Raw genomic sequence first — 17131 nt, forward strand, 5'->3', positions numbered from 1 at the left:
CATATCAAGAGCTCTGCTTCATATGTATTTTTGGGAGGGTCAGACTATAAAAATATAAACCAGTAGAGGTGATTTCCACAGCAAGTATATGGCCACTGAGGTAGCAATTTGCCTAGTCACAGGAGGAACTCGGTGGGGGAGCTTTTTGTGAAAAAAACCCCATTTTTTTTGGACTTCCTCAAAAAAGCCCTGTAAAACCAAAATGTAAACACCCCCCAAAATAATCTTGATTAAACTCAAAACACCTTTGTCATGTTTTCATATTATTTCAGTCACTTAGAAAGCAAAAACCACGAGAAGAAAAAGGTATGTCTTACGTCTACAGACACAAGGGGCACAGAATGGTCCCATGTGTCCACATAGGTCTGGCCACGGTCAAGTCCTGTGTGGTGCAGCAAGATTTGGCTGCCCAAATGTAGAGATATGGTGTCCTTCAGGTGCTGTGGGGGCTGCTCTGAACGCACGCAGGTCTCTTCTAGGGCACAGGTTCATTTCTGCCCACCTTGTGCAGATGTCACAGGTGTCCCAGCGCCTCTGCTGTGTCAGGGATACTCGTGGCAGTGTGGGTGAGAGCCAGGCTGCACCACACATCCCGGGGCACAGGACCACTTCCCCACCTTTAGTCGTGTGGAAGCTGGCGATGCTTCCCTGGAGACAAAGATGATAAAGGCATCCACACCACTACAGTGACTCTATAGAGAAGAATTAAAGGTTGGTGTCTGCTTTCATAACAGTAGCTGGGGCTGCCTTTGAAGCTCATGCAAAGAAAAGGGCTTTCCCAAGGAGAGAACGTTCATCTCAAGACTGAGTATATGAATTACTTCCAGGTATCACTTACGTGTCTAAAGTGACATTAATATTTGCTCACTATGATAATACAACACAGCTAAAACCTCACCTAACTTTGACAGCTAAAAGTTTTCAATGCAATCTGTGGCAGGTGTTTGGGCGACGTTGTGGACAGCTATAGGGAGCTCCTCATTCAAAGCCCATCGGTAGCGCCACCGTCCCTTCACCAGTTATTTGGGGATCACAAGGAACCTGAGAAATATCCGTGCCAGGGGTGGCCACCCATTCTGATAAGTTTAGGCACCTGAGAAAGAAAAGCAGTGGCAACGCTGGGAATCCGGGCTTCCTCAGCAGTCAGTGGAAAGCCACAAACACCTCTTCCAGATGTGATTTACCTCATTCCCAGGGATGTGACATAGTCAGGATGGGCAAGTCACTCTCTGGAGGTGCTTACTTCTTTCCAAGGGCTGTAGAAAGATCCTAGGCATGAGTGACAACTTAGAAAGCTGACCTAGTTATGGTAAAAATAGAATGAGAAATATTGATTTAAACTCAGTTAGCTTCTATATTTCCTAATGGTATTGCACTCAGCAGAGGTAACACCGAGGTGTTCACCAAGGAGGTGCTCCATGGTGCCGGAGCAGATATTGCCCACAGCCCATAGAGGACCCACATCAGAATAGATGGCTGTTCCTGAAGGAACCGAAGCTCATGGATGACCCATGTCAGAGCAGAGGAAAAGTGAGAGGGGAGGAGTGGCAGAGAAGAGCTGCTACATACTGACCCCAGACCCACCATCTCCCCAGCACTGCTTGAAGTCAGGAGCAGAGGAGCCTGCAGTGAAGAACTGAAGCTGAGCCTGCGAAAGTGAGGATGAAATGTGGTGGTTTAATGCTTAGCTTTTTTTCTCACTATCTGAATCTATTTTAATTGGAAATAAATTAAATAAATTTTCCCCAGCTTGAGCCTGTTTTTCCCCCCGTGTTAACTGACAAGACATCTCCCTGTATTTATCTTGCCCCACAAGCTTTCTCATCCTAGTTTCTTCCCCTTTCCATCCCATCAAAGGTGGGGAAGGGGGCGAGCAACTACGGAAGAGTTTGGCCCCTTAGATCATCCCACGAGTACTCCTCACCACTTACTGTGCCACCTAATAATCCTAAGCCCAGAATGCTGTTGTTTTCTAAGACCAACTCCACAGAAAAGGTGCCCATTCTGCCCTTCTTAGCTGCTAGTCCCTATACCACCAATTGTGCACTACAATCACACTTTTGCCAGTCCTCTCTGCCCTTCTTCATTTCACATTTTATACTATGATAGTTCTTCCTCTTTCTTCCTTCCTAACAGTTCCCCTCACATATCTAAAGCGGTGCAAGATGCTCGTTCCACTGCATTGTTTTCCCATGTCAACAGAAAGGTGACTGAAACCAGGGCTCACAAGACCCAGCTTTATGTCTAAAAGCTCAGCCTTGGAGCCATGCTCGTTTCACAGAACCACAGAATCCCAGAATGTGAGGGGTTGGAAGGGCCCTGGAAAGCTCATCCAGTGCAGTCCCCCCATGGAGCAGGAACACCCAGATGAGGTTACACAGGAAGGTGTCCAGGCGGGTTGGAATGTCTGCACAGAAGGAGACTCCACAACCCCCCTGGGCAGCCTGGGCCAGGCTCTGACACCCTCACCCCCAACAAGTTGCTTCTCATCTTTCAGTGGAACCTCTTGGGTTCCAGTTTGTACCCATTACCCCTTGTCCTATCATTGGTTTCCTGGGTTCCCTTCATGATCATTGGTGGGAAACAGTTTCCTCTGGTCAGTTTTGATGGTCCACACACCACATCGATCAGAGTTACTCTTTACATCTACTGACTCTAAAGGGTGACAAGACGTCTAGCTTGGAGCTTGCGTATCCAGTTTTTATATCTAAGAATACAATATTATTCCCGTGAGAAGCTTATACTTCAATCCTTAAGTTTTAGCCACCTCTTGTGAAATTCTCACCATCTAGACTGCAGGCATCTCGGCTGAAAGGCAGAAATAACTGCCTAAACACAGGTGTGTGGTGCTGGTTCTGACACATTAAGGGACTCTGTGGATGTCTTGTAGGGTTTGTGTCATGTCTCTCAAGCCTATACTGAAGTTACTGATGCCCCAGGTCACCCTAAATGGCACAAGATGCCTCTGTGTTGGGCACCTGAATCACTGCTTGTATATTGTTATAAATAAAGCACCTGTTTTCTTTTATAGTGCCTGGAGAGGCATTTCTGATGAATTTATCTTCTGCCCTGTATCACAATGATATGGGTCAAAGCAGAAATTGTATGCTTGATTCACACCATCACAGGATTCATTTGGGCTGGTTTTAGCTAGCTGAAATTTAACACTAGAACTGATATCAATAAACTTTAAACAGTGGCTATGTAGACATTTACATCTAAGTTAGCTACTTTTGGGTCTCTTAATATCCAACAGTCAGAAAAAGGTGCTATTAGGGTGAAATTAGATCATCTAATCATGTCGTTTTTTTTAGGAGGAGGTGACACTTATTGTAGGTTGTTATCACTGTAGTGACTTTATCTAGTCCAACAAAATGGGGGTTGAGGGCCAGGTACAGACACTTATGCCATAGCCCTACTGAATTAAAACAACTTTTCTGAATTAGTAAACTAGACTTCCCCTCTCATCTTCTTCGTAAGCAACAGTCATGTCTCAAGAAAGACTGATCCCATTGTAACTTTCAGGCAGCTTAAAAGAGTGGACAAGCAACTGCGGATAGAGTCACAGGTACAAAAATATCTCAAAGCCCTGATTTTCAAATCCATTTTAAGCCTACCTCTGGAATTGAGTGTAATGAATACTCCAGAGTAGTTTCTTATTTTGTTGTTGCTGCTCATTTGCTTTAGAGATACACTACACTGCTGTTTCTATTAAATACTAAGGTTTTTGGTACATATACAGGATGCACTTTGCCAATGTTCTTTACAACTCCCTCTGGAATAGAGAAGCCATGTCCTTACTGCAACCCAAGGTTGAAATAATCCCAATTTCTTGTACTGTCTATTAGCTTTTTTTTTTTTTTTTTTTTTTTAATATTGACTGTGATACAGTGTTTTCTAAGTTTGCATGTTGGTTCCCATAATTTTCTGAAACACAGATCACTGTTGGATCTTCTTTATTTATTTAGATGGCTTTGCTTTCAAGCGTGTCTGAACCCCTCAGCACAAAGCCAACCTGCCTTAACAACTGAGACCTGCCTTCAGGCCTGAGACATTCAAAGGTTCTTTAATAATTAATATGTCTCTGTAATTTCCACTTAACATTGAGAGTTCCTCTCAGTTTGCATGGTTTGTGCTAGGACAGTGAGGTAGGAAAGGGGCGTTCTACACGTAGGAAGACGCTGCACATGAATTCTGCCCAGATACCCTGTAAATTTACTTGTATTATGCTTGTGGGCTGCAAATGAAATTTCATGCCCGTGCAAGTTGGTGCAGACAGCGCTTTATCCATGTTGCAAGGTGGGTGTTGGAATTCAGAACCTGATGTGACCTGCAGCGGCAGTTTCTGTATGCAGACCCTGTTAGTCTGAATTTTGGAGTTTGCTGAAATAACTGAGCTGAGACCTTGGTCCATCACTATTGCAGTTGCACATCCCTGGATGAGATCTGGAGCTTTCAATGGGGCAGCTGATGTCTCTTTAGCACCTTTAGTGCCCCAGTGTGCCTGTCCTATGTGCACACCTAGGTTGGTGTCAAGGTGTTGACAGTCACATCCCACCGCCCTGGGGCATGAAGACTCCTCACATTCACCTCCCCGGGGCAGGAGAGGTGGGACCCTTGCTCAATAGACATGGTCCTCAGCAAAGGAGGTGCCCAGAGAAGCCCAGAAGCTTCTGGACCATGCTCATAATGACCACAGCCACATCCAACGTGTCTATAAAATGGGGCCTCCGCTGAAGACTCCCTTTGAATGGCTTGTGAATGGAGCCCTCCTCTTGGATTGGGATGGCATCTAAGGAGACTTCCTGGCACTGAGTGCCCTCATGGCCTCTTTGGTGAGTGACTGTCCTTCTGGATATATTCTTGAGTGAGCCCTTTCCCACCTTGGGCAAGCAACTATTTCCTTCTGGACACCCTTGAATGAAAGAGACCCCTTGTTCTGTTTTTTGTGAGTGAATGCGTGCTGTGTATCTTCATTATTCTTGCGTGGTCGTGCAATAATACTGCTCTCAACTGGTATCTGAATCTGTGTTCTGCAATGTTATCGGAGTGCTAAATAATTTGGATAAACCCAATTTTGAGGTGTTTTCTTTGCTAAACAAACAGTTCCAGTTAGAATAAAGTCTGTTTGGAGTCTAAATTGACTTTTGGGGTGCCTTAGCAACAATCGCATGTCAGCTGCTCCTGCTATGGTTAAACCCAGCAAGTGTGCAGGTATCTTCAGGGTTCTTGTTACTCACAGAAGATCAAGGGGAAAGTTGATCTCACGTTTCAGGCATAGAAGCCTCCGCAGCCTGATCTGAAGAAGAACGTTATACAAACATCTGCAAAGAGCTTGGGTGGAAGAGCACAGCTAACTGAGGCATTCTACAGTGGAGAAATGCCTAGAGATGAAGATGGTCAATAGACAGACATTGTCACTTCTTGGGTGTGATTCAACTCATCCTTAAATAGGTACCTGAAATGAGCTTCTCTAACAGCATCCTCATCGTAATTTCTTTCACGTACCACAACATATGCTGCATGTTGCCATAGAGTCCCATTCCTTCTGCTTCTCTCTCCCTTCACACATATGTGTTTTGGGTGTTATTACAGATGCCACAGGATTACTGTTTTTCTAATGAAGCTTCAACCAGAAAGGGTATGATTTGGGATTTGGACAGGAGAGAACCTAAATGTCCTATAAACATGACATATTTCTTCCTCTCTTTCCTGAAAAAACTTTCCCCTGACAACAGAGATAATACAAGGGAGTGAATCAAGGTACAAATAGGCAGAAAAATCAGAGATTTTTTAATCAAGTCTTGACAACCAAGATATCAGATGGAGACCAGTTTGTCCTGTTTCCCCAAAGGGTCTGGTCCTAAGGGAATTGCAAAGGGCACACGAGTCAGATGGTTCAGGACGAGTGTCCTATCTGCTAGGCCTTACATGTTTGCTAACAAGGCAGATGTACAGTCCCTGGGACATGCTAGTTGTCAGGAAGTCAAGGGAGAGGTGTTCCCAGAGGACATTCAGGTATCAGATGCCTGCCATTTTCTGGTGGATTATGGATAGATGAATCCCTGCAGATGACCACAGCTCTCTTTCATAGATTGCCAGCATAATGTTGCAGGTTTAGCACTAATTATATTTCATGAAGTCTGGATTTATTTATTTTTGTGCCGTTACCTGTCTACTTTTTCAACAATAATGATGCATTGCTCTTTATGAAGAATGAATCTAATAAGAATAGATGTAACCCAAAGAATAGATGCATGGCCTGGCATTTGGCACAGACCCATGAACACCAGAGATTCCAAACTGGACTGAGACATCTTCTCTGAACCGTCTTCACATTCGGAGTTACCTTAAGACATCTTGAGCATCTGCAAAAGATGAGCTAATAATTTAGTTGAACTTGAAATACTCCATCCACCTTTTTGTTTATGCATTTTTTTTTTTTTTAAATAGACCAGATTTCACTTGGTTCTATGTCAGCGTATCCCTAAGGTTTGTGAAACTAGGCCCAAAGATGCCATGGACAGACATTTCTCACTACTTTTAGACAGTGACAGAGGAACTGTAGTTTTTGAGCACACATGTAATGAGTATATGTCCATTTTAGTGTCAAAACAACTCTTGTCAGTAGAGAGGAACTCATACCTTGATCTCAGGCTTGTAAAACCTTTAAAACAACCCTTTGACAGGATTGTTTCCATTGAACATCCCACTGGGGACACTTGGAGGACAGTGATGGCCGTTCAGTGAGGGGCAATGGGAGGGCTGGATGAGTATCACAGAGGTTGGAGGGGGCAGTATTTCTGGGAATCGTGCCAGGCTTTGTGATGAGGAAGAGGGGCACGCACTGAACAGAGCTGCGGGGCAGGGCTGGGACAGCTGGGGCATGCAAGGTGTCGCCACCAGAGAGAAGGTGTTCTTCACGGCTGAAGAGCACCCATCCTATTCTGAAAATCCAGGAGAATGATCTGCAGAGTTCAGGGAAGTTCAGGGGTTTCAGGGGCAGCTGTGAGGCACCACTGAAACAGTGGGGTCTGGTGGGGTGGGGATCTGGTCTGGGGCAGGAGGGATTCTGTTTGGAGAAGCTGGGTACCACCTCTACGTGGCTGGGGTCCTGTGGGCTTGGCCGGGGGGGCATCGGGCACAGCGAGGAGGTGAGGCCTGGAAAGGTCCTGCTGCGGACCGGCGTCCGAGCCCTTTCTTTGACAGGACACATGGAAGGGGCTGTTTGGTCAAAGCACTAATTCCATCCTTTATTTTCCTGTAACTGTGCTCTGAGTTTCTGCTTCAATCAGCCCCCTAGGAGACCACTTAGTCCTCCTGCAGAAGCTCCATCTCTCACAGCCTCAGCAGGCCCCATTAAAACTCCAGGAAACTTTACTCCTGTGACCGCCTTTCACACAGAGTAATTTTTACTCAAGGGCTTGACAGGCGAGGAAACCATAACAAGCTTTTTCTTGCTGCTAATTGTCTGTACAATCATCAGGTGCTTAATAGGAAAAATAGTCTTTGAGAAAAAGTTTTGCTAGACTTTGAGTTTTTAATGAGCAGAAGATGCAGCAGGGGATTTCTTTCTTAGTCAAGCCTGATGATGTTGAATGCATGTATTGCAAATGAAGTTAATAAACACGATTTTCCAATAGAGGCTGATGCTGTCAAAGAAAACTGAACAATGTTATCTTCGTGGTCAAGCATCTTGTGGACTGTGTGTCTTTGGCTGTTTCTCTCGGGACTCATGAAGGGGGAAGCCATCTGTGATAAAATTGGCTTCTCACATCTTCAGAAGCAACACTGTATTGTGAATCCAGTGACAGCTCCAATGCCCTCTGCGCTGTTCTTGTAAAATTGCCTGTATGCTCAGGATGAAAAATACATTTATGTATCAAAACTCATGACATACATGCCATTATTAAAAAAAACCAAAAAAACAAATAACATTTTCTAACATTTTGAGGATGGCTTTTCAAACTCTTTCACTTGACTATAAGATATTTCAACACAACCAACCTTGGTCGCATTGCTAGAGACAGGCAGATGATCAGAAGACACACAAAGTAATATGTGGAGGTGAGCCAGAAGATGAGAGATGATCAAAGGTAGAGATAAGTGATGGTATTTGTCCAAGAATGAAACAGACAAATACTAGGTAGGACACATATCAAAGTGATGGAAAAAATACTTGATAAGCAGACAGGCAGTCAAAGCAGCATTTGTAGAAATGGAGAAAAAGGGAGGAGAAAATTTAGTGGCTATTAAACTAGCCAAAGTATTAAGAATACATGTCAGTGTCATGCACACATGGACTTTTTTCTTTCGGCAAATGAAAAGTGTAAATCTAGAACAATGGGGAATATATGCCAGATTTCAGTCAATTTTAGAAAAACATTTTGGGCAACTAAATTAATGGACTCAAATTCAGGAAAAATGTTGATGTTTACCAGGCTTGTATATCTGTAATTTGCAAACAACAACTTCTCCTTTAGAAAAAGGTCAATATCTAGTTTTTAAAATAGAATCATAGAATCATTTCAGTTGGAAGAGACCCTCAGGATCATTGAGTCCAACCATAATTCAACTCTAGCACTAACCCATGTCCCTAAGTACCTCCTCTAAACGCCTTTTAAACCCCTCCAGGGATGGTGACTCCAGCACTGCCCTGGGCAGCCTGCTCCAATGCCCAACAGCCCTTTCCAGGAATAATTTTTTCCTAATATCCAATCTAAACCTCCCCTGGTGCAACTTGAGGCCATTTCCTCTTGTCCTATCACTTGCTACTTGGGAGAAGAGACCAACACGATCCATGCTCCAAGCTCCTTTCTGGCAGTTCAGAGATCAGAAGGTCTCCCCTCAGCTCCTGTTCTCCAGCTGAACCCCCCAGGTCCCTCAGCCGCTCCATCACACTTGTGCTCCAGCCCCTCATCAGCTCCGTCATCTCCTCTGCACTCTCTCTAGTATCTCAACGTCCTTCTTATGATGAGAGGCTCAAAAGTGAACACAGTAGTCAAGGTGGGGCCTCAGCAGTGCCGAGTACATTGGCACAATCACGTCTCTAGTCCTGCTGGCCACACTATTCCTGATACAAGCCAGGATGCTTAAATTTAAGACAATAGGTGTATACGAACAAGCTAAACCATTTTGCTTCAGGATGAGCAACAAGAAGTAACCACAGCAGCATGGCTGGGAGGCAGTGGGGAGCAGAACTTTCCTGGCCGCCCCGTTATGCTCCAGGCTCTGCTCTCTATCCATAGCAGCCAAGTCGTCTTCCAGCTCAGCTGCTGTGCGAGCTGCTGCACGGGGCTGTGCGTGGTCCAGGGCAGCGCGTCACCCATTTCCAGTGTGTCCTGGACAAGGCCCAGCACAGCTGGGGCGAGGAACACAATGAGAGGGGGAAGAGAAGGGGTCTCAGCGGGGCTGGACAGGAGGGTGCTGGCGGTGGTGGGAGCAGGAGGGTAGAAGAGGGGCTGAGGAGCTGGGCGCACCCGTCCCCCAGAGCACTGTAGCTAAAAAGACAGGAGGGTCACCACAGGTATGAACACAGCAACAGTTTATTTTCCAGGAGGCTGGTGTGGCTTAAGACAGTTGGTCCTGCACTCCACAAGGCAAAACAGGACTGAAATGCAGCAATGCACAGGCTGTTTCATTGCCTTTGATCCAAAGACTTCAACTGCTCAGCAACCGTGACTGTTTAAGAGCCTAAGCTCTTTTATGCACTTAAGCATGGATCTAGGATCAGTCATAGAGCTACTTCACAGACAGTGGGTTCCAATTTTTTTCTTCAAGGCTTCCACCTTGTTCGATTAGGCACTTAATCAGAAAGAATTGCTGTCAGGAGAGAGCAGGAAAGGGCAAGATGGCGAATGCTGTGGGACTGAGAGGGCTGGAGAGCCGGTCACAGCCCGGTCTTGCTAGGGGAGTGACAGAGGCAGCCAGGGCAGGGCAGGCAGCCCGGGCGGGAGGTTTAATGGTGGCCTCACAGCCAGTCGGTCACTGGCTGACGTTCTGCAGCAGAGCAGAGGATCAGGGTGTACAGGAGGGTTTGCTGAACTGGGGAAAAGCCGGGGACACGGAGAGAGCTGCCAGGAGCAGACCAACATCCCAGGGTGGCTGAGGAGGACTGGGAGGTGGCAGAGGTGAGGGCAGAGGATTTAAAGGCGGTGTAATTGCTGCTAGCACTGTGGAAAGCACTAGTTGTTATCGGAGCTTAAATTATGTTAGCAAAGACAGTTCACAGTCCTAGTTTCAGAGCAGCTGCAGTGGGAGTTCAATCACAGCTCTTACAAACCCAGGACAGATGCAAGGACAAGCTACGAACACTTCATGACAAATATATGGGGCAGAAAAGCAGTTCAGAGCACAACAGTGACAGCCCTTTGTTGCAGACAGTTCTCGCTTTTGGGGAGGAAGAGGTTGTGCAGGCCCTGCCTGATTAAATGCATCGTGGGCACATTGCAGCTCTCCTGCTGTGCCGTGCTGACGGCAAAGCTGGCCTCTCCGTACTCAGGGATCAGGAAGGAGTTGGAGTTGTCTAGCGGCACACCAAAAATCATCTCAAGGGGCAGGATTTCCCTGCCGGTTCCTCAGCTGGAGCTTGCAGGAATGTGCATTGGGCAGCACCGTCAGCTGTTGTCAACGAGACTGAGGCAAAAACTTCCCGGCATCTTTCACCAATAATACCAAAAATCAGCAAAAAGACTCTTTAACATGTTTAGAAAGTGTTGAAAAGCAGCACTTTCATTACAGTGCACTGGACACTTGGAGGATTGCTCCTTTAATTGAGTGTGTGTGTGATTTGCACTTCTTGGTATTTACTATATACACCTACTGCACATTCATTTGTTTCTACCACTTAGTTAATGCATTAGACATAAATTATTTCCATGCCCCCGCCCTTTGCCGGCAGATCATCTTTGGTATTCCAGAGTCTTCATCGGGGTCTGGGGTGTCCCCGGTGTCCCCGCAGCTGGTGCCCCCCGGTGTCGGTTCTTGACCCGATTTATTGAACAAGCACATTGTCACTTTGTGCTGCGACTCAGCAGGAGTCACGCAGCTCTTCCTTCATTTACTGGAACATTTCGCTTTCCCAGCTTGCAAGCCAAGGCCATCCTGCTTTGCCTCATGTCCAACCTCTACAGAGCTGTTGTTTCTCTGCCAGGTTTCTGTTACAATAGGCATAGTCTTGCTACCTTACTCCCAGGGTTTCTAAAAGATTTTTGTTCTTCTTATCACCAACACCTGGAAACAGCAGGTGTTTTTCTGCATGTCCAAGTACGAGTTGGTGCAGAGGGTGTTGAGGAGGCTGGGGCCTCGGCTTTTCAGCTCCTCCTCACTGTGCTGCAGGAACCACAGCATGTCCCCCACCAGCCGCTCCGCTGTGCACACGCGCCGTACCGCACATGCAGCAGGAGTTGCTGCTCAGCAGGACTTTGCGGTGTCCGGCTCCAAGCAGCAGGCGTGCGTAGGGGAGGCTGCAGGGGCACGAGCCGTTGGTAGGGGACACTGTCCTCCCAGGCACGCCAGCCTTCATAGACACAGCCCAGCCCAGTGGCTGGCAGCAGCTGCGGGTTGAAGTTCATCCCAAAAAGACTTCGGCAGGCTCTAAGGAGCCTGTCTACCAGCTCCTCCACCAATCTGCAGTTGTCAGCCACGCACGGCACTGGCTACAAGATTTGATTGGCCACAGATCTGCCCAGATCCCTTGTGTCACACGAGTCGTCATCACCACCATCATCTTCTTCCCCCTCGTCTTGACATCCAGGGCTGCCCTGCTGGCAGCTGCATTCTGGCTTGTGGCTCCTTTTTCTGGTCCTCCAGCAGAGCAATAGGAGCAGAGGCCCAGAAGTACCATTGCTGGTAGGCAGCGAGGAGCAGGACTTTCCTGGCCGCCCCGTTCCACTCCCGAGTCTGCTCTCTATCCATAGCACCTGAGTCGCCTTCCAGCTCAGCTGCTGTGCTGCATCACAGCTGGTCAGTGAGCCAACAAGGGAAGGCGCCCCGCTGGACCTGTTGTTTGGGAACGGAGAAGGACTTGTGGGTGATGTGACGGTCGAAGGCCATCATGGGCATAGTGACTGTGAAATGAGAGATTTTTCAGTTCTCAGATGATGAAGGCACGTGGTTAGCAGAACTGCCACCTTGGGCAGTATTGGAGGGCAGACCTGGGCCTCTTACTGTCCTGGGTGACAGAGGCCCGTGGGAGGCGCTCCTGTGGGGCACAGGAGGCCAGCGAGGCTGGACGTTCTTCAAGAAGTAAATCTTCCAAGTGCAGGAGCAGGACATCCCCACGTGCTGAAAGACAAGACTGCGGGGAAGAAATCTGGCCTGGGTGAATAGAGGGTTTTTTCTGCCACTCAGGAAAAAACAGAGAGTTTATGACCTTTGGAAGAAGCAGCAGGTAACTCAGGGCTACAAAGATGTTGTGAGGTTATCCAGGGAGAAAAGAGTGACAAAGGCTGAGGAAAAGACTGGGGTACTTAATGCCTCCCTTGCCTCAAAGAGTAAGACCATATGTTTTCAGGGTACCCAGTCCACTGAGCGGGAAGACAGAGACTGGGAGCAAAATGAAGACCCCATAACGCAAGGGGAAGTGGTTAGTGGGCTGCTACACCGCTGAAACACATACACGTCTCTGAGGATGGATGGGATCCACCCAAGGGTTCTGAGGAAGCTAGTGGAGCTGCTCACCAAGCCGCTCTCCATCATTTATCAGCAATCCTGGTTAACTGGGGAGGTTCTGGTTGACTGGAAGTTGGGAAATGTGATGCACATGTACAGGAAGGGCCGGAAGGAGGATCTGGCGAGTTACAGGCCTGTCAGTCTGGCTTGGTACAGGGCACGGTTATGGAGTAGATCATCCCGAGTGCCATCACGTGGCATATACAGGGCAGCCAGATGATCAGCTCCAGTCAGCGTGGGTTTATGAAAGGCAGGTGCTGCTTGACCAGCCTGATCTCCTATGACAGGATGACCCACTCAGTGGATGAGGGAAAGGCTGGGGATGTTGCGTACTCAGGTTTCAATAAAGCCTTTGACAGTGTTGGCTGGGTAAAAACCCTTCTGGAGGGCCAGGCCCAAAGAGTTGTGGTGAACGGAGCCAAATCCAGTTGTTGGCCGGTCACGAGTGGTGTCCCCAGGGCTCGGTATTGGGGCCAGTTCTGTTTAATCTCTTCATCAGTGATCTGGATGAAGGAATCGAGTGCACTCCCAGTGAGTCTGCAGATGACACCACATTGGGTGTTGATGTGCTGGAGGGTGGGAAGGCCATACAGAGAGATCTGGCCCGGCTGGATCGATGGGCTGAGGCCAATTGTCTGAGGGTCAACAAGGGCAAGTGCCGGGTCCTGCACTCGGGTCACAACAACCCCATGAACACTGCAGGCTGGGGAAGAGCGGCTGGAAAAGGACCTGGGGGTGTTGGTGACAGCGACTGAACATGAACCAACGTGTGCCCAGGTGGCCAAGAGGCCACGGGATCCTGGCTGGTACCAGCACTGGTGCGGCCAGCAGGACCAGGGTGCCCCGGACCGGGCACTGGTGAGTCGCGGGTTCTGTTGCGACACGATGGGCCGCATGTCTGCTCTCCCCGCCGTGTCACCAGAGTCGCCGCTGTCGCTCTCTGCCCCTCGTCCCAGCCCGCCTCTCGGTGCCCGGGGCCGCGGGAACCCGCGCGCCCGCGGCGGCAGATCTCGCGAGACCGCGCGTTCCGCGAGCCGAGCCGGGGCGGGGGGGCGTTGCCAGGAGCAACCGCGGGAGATTTAAACGGGCCCTCGGGAGCGCGAGCGGCTCCGGCGCTGCAGGCGGGCGGCGGGCAGGGGGCAGGGGGCAGGGGGCAGGGGGCAAGGGGCAAGGGGCAAGGGGCAAGGGGCAAGGGGCAAGGGGCAAGGGGCAAGGGGCAAGGGGCAAGGGGCAAGGGGCAAGGGGCAAGGGGCAAGGGGCAGGGGTAGGGGTAGGGGTGGTGCAGGCGTGGTGCAGGCGTGGTGCAGGCGTGGTGCAGGCGTGGTGCAGGCGGGCGGGGTGGTGCAGGCGGGCGGGGTGGTGCAGGCAGGCGGGGTGGTGCAGGCAGGCGGGGTGGTGCAGGCGGCTGGTTGGTTGCAGGCAGGGATGGTGCAGGCAGTTGGTTGGTTGCAGGCACTTGGTTGGTTGCAGGCACTTGGTTGGTTGCAGGCAGAGATGGTGTAGGCAGTTGGTTGCAGGCAGGGATGGTGCAGGCAGTTGGTTGGTTGCAGGCAGTTGGTTGGTTGCAGGCAGTTGGTTGGTTGCAGGCAGGGATGGTGCAGGCAGTTGTTGCAGGCAGGGCACGGCAGGTGGATCAGAGGACCACAGCCCAAAGCTGTGTTGCAGGTTGCTATTGTAATGGTGGGCATTGGCCTCTGTGGTCAAAACAGTGCTCCTGCAGGAAAAGCCCCTGAGATGTGCCGTGCTTCCACCCAGATAGAACAGATGGGGAAGGAGACTACAGACTGTTCTCCTGAAGAAAAGGCACGTGCCTGCATAAGGTGTGCACACGTGGATGATCTGGCACCTCAGGTGGCTGAGGTGTAAGAAACACCCAAAAGGCTGTGCAGCATTAGAGAAGCTGAAATGAAGAAAGAGAGGTGGCTTCAGAACCATGCTCCTATAGTGGACACCATGGAGAATGAGGCACCTTGGACCCTGGTGACCTGCAAAAGCAGACTGAACCCTCCAGAATCACAACTGAGAACAGATAAGAAGCTTTAGCAGCTATAGACACTCAAGAGCAAGGTCTGCAAGGAGAAACTGCACCATCAGCACACAGTGGATACTGCAAAAAGAAATGTAGGGTGCTCGTAGTGGGTGAGTCGCTGTTAAAGGGCACTGAAGGGAGTCACGGGAAATCTGCTGCCTTCTGGGAGCAAAGATCCGAGATGCAGTGGGGAGACTGCCACAGCTTCTCAAGAGCACAGACTTCTATCCACTGCTGCTCTTTCATGTGGGCACGAATGACACTGCAAGCAGGATTTATATTAGGTGTCTTGATGATTAAATTTGATGCAGAAGTTAATAGTCCCTACAAAGATTAATGCCTCTGCCTCAGGAGTGATGCCCAGCTTTCAGGAGTACAGTCGCTCACGTTTGCTGGTGGTGGTGGCTGGTATCCCAAGGGGGGCTTGTGCTGACACTGTGTAGCTCTCAGCCTAAGCCTCCTCTTGGTGCTGTGTGGTGTTCCTGCATGCCTCAGACACAATACTGCTTTCTTCTGGGTGTTACTTTTCCATTCGAAGTGCCTGAAATAAAATGAACAATGGAATGCACCTTTTCAGAGTAATGATTTTGTACATACTGTGATGCTGAAGGTATGTGTTTCGTTCCCAAGGTTCAAGGTGGAGGCTGAGTGCAGGTGTTAGAAAACAAAGGAGGGATTAAATACTTCTGGAAGACTATTTTGGTGACAGGAGACAAACTGTGCCTTCACCCAGAGTCCAAGCCTATTATATAGATCCTTTTTATAGACAGCAGCTCTGGAAGGTAATTACTCCACCTTCAGACACGGACCTGTTTGGGTATGCACACCACTGGCTGGGCCCTCCTAACTGAGCAGAAGGCAGAAAACGGCTGGACCAGACACAAGACATTGGTGGACATGGGGGACACCAAAAGCTCTGTGAGGGGTGGCTGGGGCTCACAGGTGGTCAAGGAGCAGTGAGGTGAGAAACAGTCAAACTTCACAGATCAAAAAAAAAGAAAAGAAGTTTGGGGACATTTGAGGGCATGGAGTAGGATAAGAGTGAATAGGTAGCCACACCAAGTGATAACATGTAGGTCTGAGGCAACATGCCTAGCAGTCATACCAAGAAATACCAACTTTGTGTATAGGTGTAGCAAAGTTGGGACAAAGAGGGAAAGGTTCATAGAGGAAAGTGGTCTTTTGGGCAGAGACACAGGCAGAGAAAGAGAGGGGGAGCCGGATGGAACATGACTAACAAACAGGAGAGGCTGAGGACAGAGAGGGGCAAGTCAGGTGCAAAAAAGCTTCTGGTCACTTTGAGGGTGCCGGAGCACTGAAAGAGTCTGGCCAAAGAGGTTGTGGAGTCTCCTTCTTTGGAGACATTCAACCCCCCCCCGGACATGATACTGTGCGATCTGCTCTGGTGACCCTGCATCAGCAGCGGGGCTGGACCAGATGGTCTCTAGAGTTCAGTTCCAACCCCCACCATCCCATGATTCTGATCTGGGTGTCAGCCTCTTTTTCCCTGGTAATGAGTACTAGGATGAGAGGAAATGGCCTCAGATTACACCAGGGGATGTTCAGATAGGCTATTAGGAAAAATTGCCAACCAGGGAGGGGATTGTCCCGCTCTGCTCTGCACTGGGGCGGCCTCACCTGGAGCATTCACTGTGTGCAGGGCTGGGATCTCTCTCTGGGATCAGCTTTAGGACCAGGTGTGGCTTGCTGGGACTGGCTGCTCAGTTGTGCACAGGGTTCACGAGGAATTGCATTGAGTATCTTTTATTTCTATCACATATGTGTATATATATATATATATTTACTAGTAGTGTATTAGTATTTTGTTTATTAAACTGTGTTTATCTCAATCCAAGTTTCTCCCACCCCTTTTGATTCTCTCCCATGTTGGGGGGGCTGAGCGAGCAGCTATCGTGGTTGTATTGCCAGCTCGGGTTAAACCACGACAGAAGCAGAAACAAATGGATTCCTGTGTGTTTCTAGGACATCAGGTGGAGGACACACAAGTCTCTCATATGATGCCTGCATGGGAGTTTAGGTGCTATTTTGGAGATCCCTCAGTAGAGAGGTAACTAGAATAAAACTTGCCCTTTGCAAATGCATTCGTGGCCTCTGGCTCTTCTTGTAATGTTCCTGTGTTGGTCCACACAATGCCTAGAGATGCCTTTTCTTAGGCAGCCAAGTCACATTTGTGCTCTAACTGCGAGTATTGTTTAAAATGCCTCACTGTCAGATGTCTAATGCTATTGCATGGATCTGAGTTGTCACACTGGAAAGCATGAACTCTTTCTAAAATCTCTGGAATGCAAGTCCATGGGTAACTGGCTGAAGGTATCACCTCCAGAAATCACACCTGTACCCAGGAGCTTGCCCTCCATTCTCTGCATCCAGGCCATTATGCAGACAGGTCCGAGTACCCCTTTATTCTGT

The 17131-nt window shown here is 48.8% G+C and overlaps 1 pseudogene across 1 annotated transcript; it reads right to left on the reverse strand.

The window, feature by feature from the left end:
- Positions 1-10548: 10548 nt before the first annotated feature.
- LOC308044743 lies at positions 10549-12063 on the reverse strand (annotated as a pseudogene). The gene is made up of 4 exons: positions 11960-12063; positions 11705-11847; positions 11227-11408; positions 10549-10668 (listed from the first exon to the last, which is right to left on the reverse strand). The product of its transcript is annotated as an uncharacterized misc_RNA (transcript).
- Between the last annotated feature and the right edge of the window lie 5068 nt (positions 12064-17131).

Source organism: Nesoenas mayeri (assembly GCF_963082525.1).
Source record: "Nesoenas mayeri genome assembly, chromosome: 11".
NCBI lineage: Eukaryota > Metazoa > Chordata > Aves > Columbiformes > Columbidae > Nesoenas > Nesoenas mayeri.